Raw genomic sequence first — 12,949 nt, 5'->3', positions numbered from 1 at the left:
TTTAAGGTAGTCACTCACTTCGAGGCTTTCTTCGGTGACGTTGGGTAAGATGGCGTCGAGCGTCGTGGCCGGGTTCTTTTCGTAGACCAACCTGTATACGACGTTATCTGCGTCGTTTCTTGTGCGGCTGTGTTGTATACGAAGGTCACGAGCAGAAGAATGGCATACTACGTCTTGTGTTCGACGTCGACTTACATGGCCAGCATGTCGGCGGTCGGCGATAGTCTTGTTTAGGCGCTCGGTCAAGCCATTGGTCAGGCCATAGGTTGTACAGTGGTGGCTTGCCTGGCTGTATGCCAAAATCGCATCAGTTAGGTAAGCAGTAAATGTCATATCTCTATCTGTGATGAGGACCTCCGAGGTGCTGTGACACAGAAAAATGTTTTTGACGAAGAATTCAGCTACCTCACATTCTCATTACAGACTTCGAAGATGAAGTTTGTGTCGCTGCTTCTTACAGCGGTTGATGAGGCTTGCATGAGTGGCTTGCAAGTGAGCAAGGTGGGAATCAGTTCCCATATGGTTTGTCATAGTAGTGACGGAGGCCGTGACACCTTCGAGATCCGTCAATAGCCGGTGAGTTTATCTGAAAGATCCTTGTTGTCGAGAGTGGCTGAGTTTCGACGATGCACACGATACGCGTCCCAGTCCGTATTACGAATCGCGTATGGACGTCGCTTGCACGGTGACGTGAGGACTTGCATGGTGAGTATATAGTGGTCGCTCCCAAGGGATTGTTTTGTCTTGAACCAGCTTGAATCGCGCATGCAATGGCAGTATAGATCTGGGGGAGCTTCGAGGCACACGCTCTTGCCGACGCACGTAGTTTGCGTTGGATCAGTGGGAATTAAGAGGCGAAGGTCGTGAGCAAGTTGCCAAAGCCTCGTGTCTGGGCCGTTGGCCTTGGCGTAACCCTAGTCCGGGTGTTTGACGTTGAAGTCATTGAACTCTACGAAAGGGGATTTAGCAGCATTTACTTCCGCGATGCGTAGTAGGGGGAGAAGAGATGAATCTTCGGTAACTTCGCGAGGTTCGTAGACATTATCGTAAAGAGCAAAAAGATCTTCCTGTTTCCAAGGTAAAATCCTAAGAAAAACGTGATTGACGGCAGGAAAAGGTGAGCGATGACGTTGGCCACGAGGGTACGCCAGGTGAGGATGGGGATGACGAGATGGGGTGCGGGATGATGAGCCACTTGATCGTGGGCAACGTAGCCCGGCAGAGACAACCGTGTTAGTTTCCTGGAGCACGAGGGCGTCAGGTGTATCTGAAGGGTCAAGTGTTTGAAGGTGTAACAGTAGGTGGCTGCGCTTGGGGTGAAAGAGACGGCAGTTTCACTGCCCAGTAGTTACAATAAACCGTCGAGCCATGATTAGCATCAGCAGAAGTTTCCTCGGCTTGCGATTGCGAGATTCGGATAGCGTATAGGCGGTGTGAAGTATGGGCTTTGCTGGGATACTCTCGAGCATAAAAGGGTGTAGAGTATCGACTGTCTCCTGAAGTGATTGAACAGACATTGCTAAGTAGAAGGCATAAGGGCTCGTGGGCAAGGAATTGAAAGCCTCGTTCTGCATCGTTCGCAGCTGGTGAAGTAAGTTGAAGCGGCTATCTAGTCACTTCTCTAAATCTGCTTAAGCCAATTCAATACCTGATTTGATCGTCTCAGACAGGTGTAGAGACTAAATAGGCTTGGTCTGCCTTTTCTGCTTGTCGACACATCCGTCTGCGGATTCCATCTGCGTCTGCGGTTCATGCCCGAGGCGGAGGGTGTGGTTGAGGGAAGTGAATGCAAGCGGTCGAGGACAGCCTCGACCTTCTGTTCAAGTGGGCTCAGCTGGGCCTGCAGAGACTTGATTTCGGCCGTCTGTGCATCTAACAGATAACCTTGGCAGGAGCATTGCTATCGTAGAGAGGCGCTTTCCTGTAGCAGTGTGGTGACCTGCGGCGAGGGGAGTGCTGGTGGAGCGGTGGTAAGAGGACTGCGCTGAGCCACTGGGCTGAGTGGAAGCTTTAGGTGCCGCTACGGCGAGGGATAGGGAAGCTACATGTCTTGTCGGGAAAAAGGGTCCATTGCGTGACAGTGCAGGGCCGTGTACTATTGCTTTCTTAGGCGCCTGCGCAGCCTCAGCGAGTCGCTGGGGAATAAGAAATTACCCGGTGGCAGCTCTTGCGGCGCTGTGGCTGCTGTCTATAGCGATGCCTGCATTTAGAGCTCCGCGTCGAGAATTAGCGAGCCAACTGACAAAACGGGTAAAAAAGATCGTTGTGTGTAAAATAGCTCTATGATTGCCCGTTAAGGAGACTGACGCAATTCAAACTCAATGCGTTTTTTTTTTCTAGAACAGCTGCGTGAAATGAAACAACCATCTCGAACTCGACGTAAATGGGTTCTCTATTTCATAACACTGTGGTCTATGGAGGGAAAAGTTCTGCATTCAATGATGTACTAAGTAGTTACTGTGTCTTGAGTATTAAAAGCAACAAAATGCGGGGAGCGCAAGTCGATCTCGTCTCGGAAAAGCATGAAAGCCAGCAGGCGATTTTCCACAACAACCTTCCAACGTAGGGATGCTCTTGGTTCGAAGACTTCGCAGAGAAGTCTACCTAAGGGCACATTTACCCGGGCAGCTCATGTTATTCACAAAGGCCTTAGTATACCTTGACCTTTTTCCTGAGCTCGAGAATCGCCATATACTAATGTACTAATGCGCCGTGTTTATTTGGGTAGTTGCGGCTTTTATAATCGCCCTTTCGGCCACACATGTGCTTCCGCGTATTTCAAACAAACAGCTCACAGAGTGTCATCACGTGATCGAGACAGTCAATGAGCTATCGTCCAATACGTGCACATGATCTGTCATGCTAGGCGCATGAAATGATGAATCTTGTTCATATCGTGTGCTCTTTTTCGTAAGGTTCGAATGTTTCAGGAAGCGAAACAAACACCCTTTTTGCACTCCAAGAGGCACGGCGCAAATTTGTCAACTCTCTTCTAATGTCACGTCAAGACGACTAATACTGTGCACGCGATGTAACGCAACGAAGCATCGTATCTGCGGTTATCACTCTGCATTCGACCTATGTACATTTCTGACTATCAGAAAAATCTGCACCCTTAGTTTATAGAGGAGACTGTTCTGAGCGTATGAGCAGGCATTACTGCAAAGGGCGCTACAAGACTTTGAACCTAATGTTGACAGAATTTAAAATTCAACTCGTTGCTGGTAATACATGTTGAAAACTTGCTGGGTCCGCCCAGCCAGTTCTTTTAGCGCCTGGATGCGCGCACGTTTAAAACGTGTACGTTCCGCCTCTGTCAAATAAGTGTAGCGAGTGAGGCGAGAGAAGAGAGACGTGAGACGGCGTCGAAGGCGGCAAACGGGGCCGTGCTGATCTCGCCACTTTATTCCACGCCTGAAGAGGAGCCGCGGTGGCTGTCCACGTCCGAACCGCCAGGTGCGTGAGCTCGTTCTAATCCTCGCGCAGCTCGAACTAGCATCAGCTGCGCGAGAGGCGCGGCGCGGTGATTGAGAAATGATGATGGTGATGATGGCACTACAGGGCTTCCCCCCCTAGCGCTTTGCGCAATTTGAAGGCATATGAAAAAGAAAGAGAGCGACAAATGCTATATACATGAACGGCAATCCATAAAGTGTTCCTTTGGCAAGTCCAGGTTGTCAACGTTTATGGGCCATCAGTAGGCAGTGTGTCTCCGGTGGGCGACTCTGGGAGAAGCGCAAGGGACGAAGAAGGAAGTGCCGGGTCGCTGTGTTCATCGACACGTTCATCCCACAATTACGCGGCGGGACCATTTGAATGCGCACCCGCCGTTTCGAGTAGACGCGGCTGACAAACGTGCCCACAGCTGGAACTGTGGACAGGCGCTGAAGAGCGCTGAAGAGGAGCTGAATGTGGGCGAAATAGTGTGAAGGATTGGAACGCACCCATGATGACCGAGCACTGAAGTTTCACAGCCACAGCGGGGTCTCGGACAGCGCACAGGGTGCCGAGCATGCTGTCGACAAGGAGCAGCGTCGCGGTCGTGCTGGTGCGGACGTCTCTGTCGATGAAACACCGGCCTCCGTGTAGCACTGCGACCGGCATGCCGGGGCGTGTGGCCGAGTCGACGGATGCGGAAACGCCGTGATTTGCGGCTGGTCATGTGCACGGCAAGTGGTTGGCCCTTGCGTCGGGAAAACCTCGTAGGTGTTTGCGCCGTCTTGAAGGCCAAGGCTGCAACACATGACTGTTTAGCAAGAGGCTTGAAAAAGGGCCTCTCTGTATTATGCCGAACGTGATGATTTTGTTGGCATACTATCAAGGGCGGCAGATATGCAGTTGGACCGCACGTCGTCGCTGTTGTTACCAACGAGCCTGTGTGGCGGACTGCATCCGGCGCCAAATGCTCTGGGGAATAGTTGTGAAGCTCAGAAGACGTGAGCTTTGATGGAGGATCGGGTGGCACACCTGAAAGACCATCGGTTCTCCACGCATGAGGGTTGGTGTGCAGGTCTGCATGATCGATGACAACCTCTACAGCATGTGTGGCATATGTAGTCTGCAGTGCCATAGGCGCGCCAGGTGCGTCGTCCTCAGCTGCTTCAGTCATAGTCGCAGCCTCTCGGAAGTTTGGCTGTGGTTGACGGCTTATGACTTTAACTTCGGCTGCGGGAGACTGCGGGGCTGAAGATGGTCGCTGCTGGCAGGACGCAGAGAGCGTCGAGGTGGGTGGGGAGGCGCCTTCGGACATCGTCGACGCTGAAGTCTCCGCGACCAAGGGGCGAATAGTGAGCGTGAGGATATCCGTGGTCTTGGCAGACTCCGAGGCATGCGGCGATGAAGCCGTCGTAAAGTCTGACATGTCTGAGAAATCGTGGTCTGTGTAGGCCGGAGAAGACATGCGGGTGGCGAGAGTGCCCGAGGGACAATCGGCCGAGGACTTCGAAAAAATGCACCTCGTGGCGACCCGGTCGTTGGCTACAGGAACGTATTGAAGAAGCTCGTCGGATTTCGTGGCTGACTGGTCGCGTGCAGCACGAATGTTCTGAACCTCGTCGGATGGGCATTCGTACGCGGGACTCGCGTTGATAGTGGCCGGACGAGATGTTGTAGGAGACGTAGTCGGGGAAGTTAGGTCCCGGTCAGTGAAGACTTTCAGGCCGGAGGGTACCGCACGCTGCGACGCATACGAAACCTGTAAGTCGCGGGTGAACGGCAGCGGGTGGTAGGTGAGGCCATAGCTGGCAAGCACCGCAGAGCAGAGGTCATCGTAAGGCTGCTGGCTGGAGGTTGAAGTGCCAGAGAGATGACGCAACTCTACCGGAAGGGCGTCTTGAAGAATGGCGTGCATCAGCGGCTGGTCCGTGACGCCATTCAACGCCAGAACGGCATCGAGCTGCATGAACCATACCTTGGGGTAGGTCGATTGGAACGGCGGCACTGGCGGGCAGAGTTGCGCGAACATGGCCGCGGGCCACTCGGTGAAGGGCGTGTTCTCCGAGTCACCAATGTAGCGGCGAGAGAAGAGAGACGTGAGACGGCGTCGAAGGCGGCAAACGGGGCCGTGCTGATCTCGCCACTTTATTCCACGCCTGTAGAGGAGCCGCGGTGGCTGTCCACGTCCGAACCGCCAGGTGCGTGAGCTCGTTCTAATCCTCGCGCAGCTCGAGCTAGCATCAGCTGCACGAGAGGCGCGGCGCGGTGATTGAGAAATGATGATGGTGATGATGGCACTACATAAGCATTCAGTTGGCAACCAGCGCATACATCACCTCGTCGTCTTTCTTGCTCCGTGTTTTTTTTTTTTTTCGTGCTCCAGAGCTTTTCGCGGGGTATAAAGTGTAACATAATTCACCCAAGCTCACATACCAGAGCAATAAGTTTCATGCAAAGTGTCGAGAAAGCAGCAGGCTGTGCCTAATGGTTTTACATTGTGCTACGGCTTTGGATGAAAAGAAACGTCGTAAGATCAGAAGAAAGATAACAGGGTTTGATCCCCCGAGCTCAGCAAGTTTTCGAGGAACTAAGTGTATTTCTTTCTGACAAATCTGTATGCAATTTCTTTCCGCTTTGTAATACAAACAGGTGGTTGTCTTTTTTTTTTCATCTGTTAACTTCCCCAGAACTTCGTGTGGTTTCCGTGGAACTGACATACAAAAAAAAAGTTCACTGCGTGTTCCTGAACGTCAGTCAGGTCGAGTGGCGTTCGAGGGTAAACGCGCCTTTAAACAAAGGTGACCATATAGCATAAAGATAAGAACCCGCCAGAGGTGCTGTTGACTCAACCAAACACAGCGAACTGATCCCGAGTGTTTTGTTTTCCTTTCTTGGGGACACTGCGCTCGTCGGCTTTCAAGCAGTGGCACTGCTGCCGCTTATATTTCTTTGTTTTTGAGCATGAGTTTTTATTTAGAGTTATGAAGAGCCAAAGTCGCCATTCTCATGCTTCTGTATACACGAGAATATAAGGATCTCGCAGACTACGCTTCTTGTCTTTCTCACAAACCGTTCCCACATAAATTGACGCGTGCGGCTTGCAGTGTTTCTTTGCTCACGTAGGCTGATTTTCTAAGGAAGCCATGCACGCATCTCCATGAAGTGAATGATAACGAGTGCGTGAAGCTAGGTGCCAAGGTCCATAATGTCTATGTTTAAGTCATTGACTAGGATAAAAAATGGACAGATGGACCTATGGATGTACGGATTGATGAAGAGACGCTCGATGCCGGCGATCATGTACACTTAACGATAAAGTCAGTTTTTTACGCAGATGTTATCGTTTCATTTTGCAGGTGTGTAGCGTTAGTTTCGGTTTTGTGTAGCGTGACGGAATTAAGTCGACGACAAGGCTAGGCGCTTAGGGGCTTCGCCCCTAAAAAGCATGTTAAGGTTAATTTTATCTGAATCAGCATGTAGAGGGCCATCAAAAACAGTATGAATTGCAACCCTGCACCTCCACAATCAAAAACTTGGGAATAAACTGAGAGTAATATGGTGAAAATTCATCGAATAGTCCCCCTTCATAAGGGGGGCTTGTGGTAAGAAGACATTAGGAATGCGGACAACATGCTCAGTATTTGAAAAGATTTTTCCAGCGCTGTTGCGATTTCTGAAAATATAAAACTACGTACGTGTAATTAATACATGAATATATGTGTTTTCGAGTGCACTCGTATGGAGAGTATGGATCCCCAGCCACCGCTAACATTTGGAAGCAAACATATTATTGTTGTTATAATAATTTAATAATATGATGATTAATCGTATTGTTACGGTTGAATTAAAGGATATGTGGATTTATTTACAGGGTGAGGATGAAGTTCGGCAGTCGCGGTAAAGATGGAGTCCTCAGGCCGCACCAGACAACGTCGTCTTCTTCTTCTACCTACCCGGCACATACTACAGCCCGGCTCATAGCGTAGCCATCCCCGGTTCACAGACGAAGCCCACTGGGCGAGTTTAAGTCACTGGAGGGATGAAATTTCTTGAGGCGAGCCACGTGCACCAAATGCGTTCGATTTGACCAACTAGAAGGTGTCATCAAGCGTGCCACAACGTACGTCAAGTCAGTCGAGCGATCTACAATGACGTAGGGGCCTGTGTACTGCGGTAAAAACTTCTGACATAAACCAGGTTTTCGTTGGGGGGTCCACAACCACACGAATTCACCTTTGCGGAATAAAATGGCGTCATGGCGTTGATCATGCCGTTGCTTGGAGCGATCTTGTGATGCCAGTGTGCGCAAGCGAGCAATTTGGTGGGCTTCTTCAGCCCGGCACAATGTTTCGGCCACGGACTCATCGGTATGGAGCTTAAATGGGAGGATTGTATCAAGGGAGCTTCGTGGTGATCGAGCGTAGAGCAGGTAGAAAGGCGTGAAGTCCGTGGTCTCGTGCTTCGCTGTATTGTATGCGTAAGTAATAAATGGTAAGATCTCATCCTAGTTTTTTTTATTGGATGCGACGTACATAGCGAGCATGTTAGTAAGAGTTCGATTGGTGCGTTCTACAAGACCATTTGTCTAGGGATGGTATGGTGTCAAATGTCTGAACTGTGAAGTGCAGAGGCGAATAATTCTTCCACAGCGTCCGCGATGAATTAGCGACCACGGTCACTGACGATTACTTGAGGTGGACCATGGCGAAGAACAATGGAGCGTAACAAAAAGGCAGTGACGCCATCAGCTGTAGAAGATGGTATCACAACGGTTTCGGCGTATATGGTAGGTTGGTCGACGCACACTATTATCCAGTGGTTGTTGTTTGAAGATCGCGGAAACAGGCCCAATAGGTCGATGCCCACTTGCTCGAAAGGCGTAGTAGGCGGTTCTACAGGGTGAAGAAGGCCGTGCGGTGCACTGCTATAGGTCGTTTGTGACGCTGGCAGTTCTCGCAGCTCGAGACGTATTGTTTCGTAAAATCTCGCATTCGAGGCCAGTAAAAACGCTGCTGCACTCGATGCAAGGTGCGAAGGAACCCAAGGTGTCCTGACGTTCGATCATCGTGCATAGTACGGAGAACGTTGCATCGAAGACTTTGAGGTACAACTAGTAAATAACGTGCGCCGGTTGCTGAGTAATTCGTTTTGCACAACCATTTATCACGAGTGCGAAAGCGACCACTGCCTTTGAGATTCCGAGCGTCAACGAACAAAGGGTCTAAAGATAAATCATTCATTTGTTCTCGTTTGAAGATATTGGCGTCAGGAAACGTGTGCGAGACCGCAGCAATACAGATGTCGAGAGTATCTGCACTGTCCTCCGTCGTGGTCATAGGCAGGCGAGAAAAGCAATCAGCGTCCGAATGACATCGTCCACTACTGTACAAAATGCTGAAGTCAAATTCTTGAAGGCGTAAAGCCCATTGAGCAAGGCGGCCAGAAGGGTCTCGGAGGGTACCAAGCCAACATAATGAAGGATTGTCTGTCACAATCGTGAATGGACGACCGTAGAGGTAACATCGAAACTTCTGAATGGCGAATACAGCCGCTAAACATTCTTGCTCTGTCACCGTATTATTCATTTCAGCCTTGCTTAGAGATCGACTCGTATAAGCAACAACATGCTCTGCATTATCATGGTGCTGAACAAGCACACCTCCGATGCCAATTCCACTTGCGTCACTGTGCACTTCTGTAGAAGCAGAAGGATCGAAATGATGAAGAATAGGCTCAGATGTCAGTAGAAGTTTCAGTTCAGAAAATGCGGCATCACAATCACGTGTCCATTCGAATGGACTGTCATTTCACACCAAGCTCGTCAGTGGGTGTACTACGTCCGCGAATCGGTGCACAAAGTGGCGAAAGTAAGAACATATAGGCCCAAGAAGCTGCGAAGTTCCTTCAGTGTCTGGGGTGGTTTGAATGTGCCGACTGCTTCGATTTTGCGGGGATCCGGCCTGACACCATCTTTGTCAACTAGGTGACCGAGGACTAAAGCTTGTCGTTCACCAAACCGGCACTTCTTAGAGTTCAAAATCAAGCCAGCCTTTCCGACACAGTCTAAAACAAGGCCTAAACGGACGTTGTGCTCTTCAAAGGTACGCCCAAAAATGACGACGTCATCCAGGTAGCATAAGCACACCTCTCATTTAAGACCACGAAGGACAGAGTCCATAAACCTTTCAAAAGTGGCAGGGGCGTTGCAAAGCCCAAACGGCATCACATTGAATTGGTAAAGTTCATCAGGCGTCACGAATGCGGTCTTCTCCTTGTCTGAAGGGTGCATAGGTATCTGCCAATATCCTGATTGTAGGTCTATTGAAGAAAAGTACGAAGCCGAGTGTAAGCAGTCAATAACATCATCCATCCTAGGCAGCGGATATACATCTTTTTTGGTCACAGCGTTGAGTCTTCTGTAATCAATGCAGAACCGCCAGGCACCATCTTTCTGCTTAACCAAGATGACCGGTGCTGCCCACGGGCTACACGACTTTTCAACGACACCCTTCTTCAGCATTTCCTCAACCTGGTCGGCAATAACTTTTCGTTCTGATGACGACACTCGGTAAGGCTTATGTCGGATCAGATTGGCAGTGCTGGTGTCAATCATATGGTGAGCGCGAGGACATGGTAAAGGTAGTGTCTTCTCCTCTTGGGAAAAGTCAAAGACAGAAGCATGTCACCTTAACAGATGGCGTAACGTCTGCTGCTCGTGTGACCGCAAAGTGGCGCTAATCATGCCTAGGATCTGCGACTCGTAAGAGCAACTGCGCTTGCCAGAGACTGTACCTTTCTCGCTTTCATCGTTGTTAACGACCGCTACAGAACCTTCAGTGGATTCATCGAAGACGCCAAGCATCATGCCTCGAGGGAGCACAACCGGCATTGGCGAACAGTTCAGTGCCCACGGAAAGGTTGCTCCTTCATCAACAGATACCAAACAACGAGGGACGAGTATGCCTTTCTTAGCACATTGAACGATGGCAGGCTCAACGATGGCGTCAAAAGATGTGGCAGATTCTGGGGCAAAACACCGCAACTGACCTCATTGACCATGGCGGCACTGTCAGCTCGTCGGAAACAATCAGAGCGTCCTTCGCGGCTTGCGGTGCCTCATCGACGAGGGCAGGAACAATTTCACCGCTGACGGAAAGTTCACCGCTTCCGCAATCGACGAAAGCGCCACATCATTGGAGAAAGTCAAGGCCGAGAATCTAATCGTGGGTACAACATTGCAGCACAAGAAACTCTGTTGGGAACACCTTTCCTGCCAATAAGAAATTGACGGCACAAACTCCGACAGGATGAAGTACTTCCCCACCAACACCACGAAACCTTGTTGATTCGCCGCAAGAAAACATAACTTTGCGGCCAATGTCACTTTTGAAAGAAAGACTCATAACTGATATCGTAGCACCAGTGTACACCAAAGCACTTGTACAAAAGCCATCTATTTCCACACGTGTCTTGTTCTTCGACATTATAACTGGCGGAGGCATCTGAGGCAAATCCTGTTGTGCGACCTCACCTCCATCGGTCGCGCTGGCTAGTTTCCTGGCGGCGGCGGCGGTGATGACAGGCGTCGTCCCGGCGAAGGGGAACGATGCAGTCGGCCAGATGTAGGCGTCAAAGTACGGTCAGAAGCGGGAGAACTGCCACGGTGATTTCCTCACCGTGAGGTACTCCTGGAATAGGCGGGCCAATGACCGTTGTTGTGATCAGTGCCCGCGGGCGGAAACTCTGATGGGGAACGATATCGGGATGTCGGCTCTCTCTGTCGTCGACAAAACTGAGCTATATGCCTGGCAATACCGCAACGGTAGCACACAGGGGCTTGGCGGTATGCATTGTACTCCTGGAAGGCATTGCGCTGACGTGGTGGTGGTACAGGTACTTCTTCCTTCGGGTCGTAATAGGTGTTGGCTGGCTGATGGGGTTAACTGAAGCGGTCTTCGTACCTCAGCAGCGGGTACTTATTGCGTTGTGACCTCGGTGGTGAGGGTGGCCTGTAGTTCCAGTCATCGATGCCTGCTGCGGCAATTGACACGGGAGGGCAAGAGGGAAGCGGTGCGGGTATAGCTTCGTACGGCGTCGGGCGAGCGTGCTGAGTGAGCTCTTCTCGAACGATTTGGCGTATTGTAGACACGAGATCAAGCGGCGTGTATTCGTCAACACTTGCCACGGTGGTTACATTCGGTAGGCGACCGAACTTGGGGGTGATACGTCGCATCTTCAGGGTCTCGAATGTGCGACAGTGGTTTATGACGTTGGTTACCGTAGCAAGGCTGTCTTTGCTGATGAGGAACTGATACACGTCCTCGGCAATGCCTTTCAACAGGTGGCCAACTTTGTCTTCCTCTGACATAGAAGGGCTGACAATCTTGCAGAGCTTCAAGATTGCCTCGACATAGGTCGTGCGCGTCTCCCCTGCGATCTGAGCTCTCTGCAGTAACGTTTGTTCGGCCTGCTTTCTCTTAGCTATGGAGTCTCCGAAGCATGCTCTTATTTAGGAAACGAAGCGATCCCATGACGTGAGGGCATCTTCGTAGTTCTCGTGCAGCTGCGGGGATCCGGTTTCCTTCTTCGCCGTGAGACATCTCAGCTGCCAGTGGTAACGGGGGCAGTCCAGCAAGGCGGCGGCTTCGTCGTAGATCAGGCGCTGGAAGCGTCGTGTTGCTTGGTTGATTACCCAGCACCTCCACCACAAAACTGTTACGGTTGAATTAAACGATATGTGGATTTATACAGGGTGAAGATGAAGTTCGGCAATCACGGTAAAGATGGAGTCCTCAGGCCGCACCAGACAACGTCATCTTCCTCTTCTACCTACCCGGCACATACTACAGCCCGGCTCATACCGGAGCAGTATTATTATTATTATTATTATTATTATTATTATTATTATTATTATTATTAGCCCGTCGACCAATCAATCAATAAGTCATTTATAGTGCCCAAGAAAAATGAAAATGTCCTTGTGCAGGCGCATGCAAAAAAAGGCAATAAAGGGGAACAATACATACAGTCTACAAAAAAATTCCAATAAAAGGAGCGAGAACGCACAGACAGAAAGGAATCGGCGCAAAGCAGGAAGAATAAAAACGCCAGGCCTGCGCGGAAGGCGCAGCACAGTCACGGCGAACGCTATAAGAGCGGCCTTTCAGAGCCTTTTCTGAACACACATTGGGCAACTGATCCTTCATACCCACTGCGGCATTAATAATAAAAGTTTTTGGGTAGTAGGCTGACATTCGCTATGCTACTTTTCGTCATTTTTCTGAGAAGCGTGGTATGCGCTAAACGCTTGCAAGGAATTTTGTGTCAATTGTTCATGCAGTGGCGGACGACGATGAGAAATTATGGCTGAAGTGGGTATGCGCCACAGTTCATAGCTTAACAAGAACAAGCTTTCGTAATGAGTTGGAGCATTGGACGACCCACTCGCTACGCTATTCACATTGTGCGACGACTGGTTGTTGTTTCGCTGTTTTAAAACGTTTTATAAGTCGTA

The sequence above is a fragment of the Rhipicephalus microplus genome, chromosome 9 (assembly GCF_043290135.1).
Source record: "Rhipicephalus microplus isolate Deutch F79 chromosome 9, USDA_Rmic, whole genome shotgun sequence".
NCBI lineage: Eukaryota > Metazoa > Arthropoda > Arachnida > Ixodida > Ixodidae > Rhipicephalus > Rhipicephalus microplus.
The sequence above is the reverse complement of the archived record's forward strand: the minus strand, read 5'-3'. Positions refer to the sequence as shown.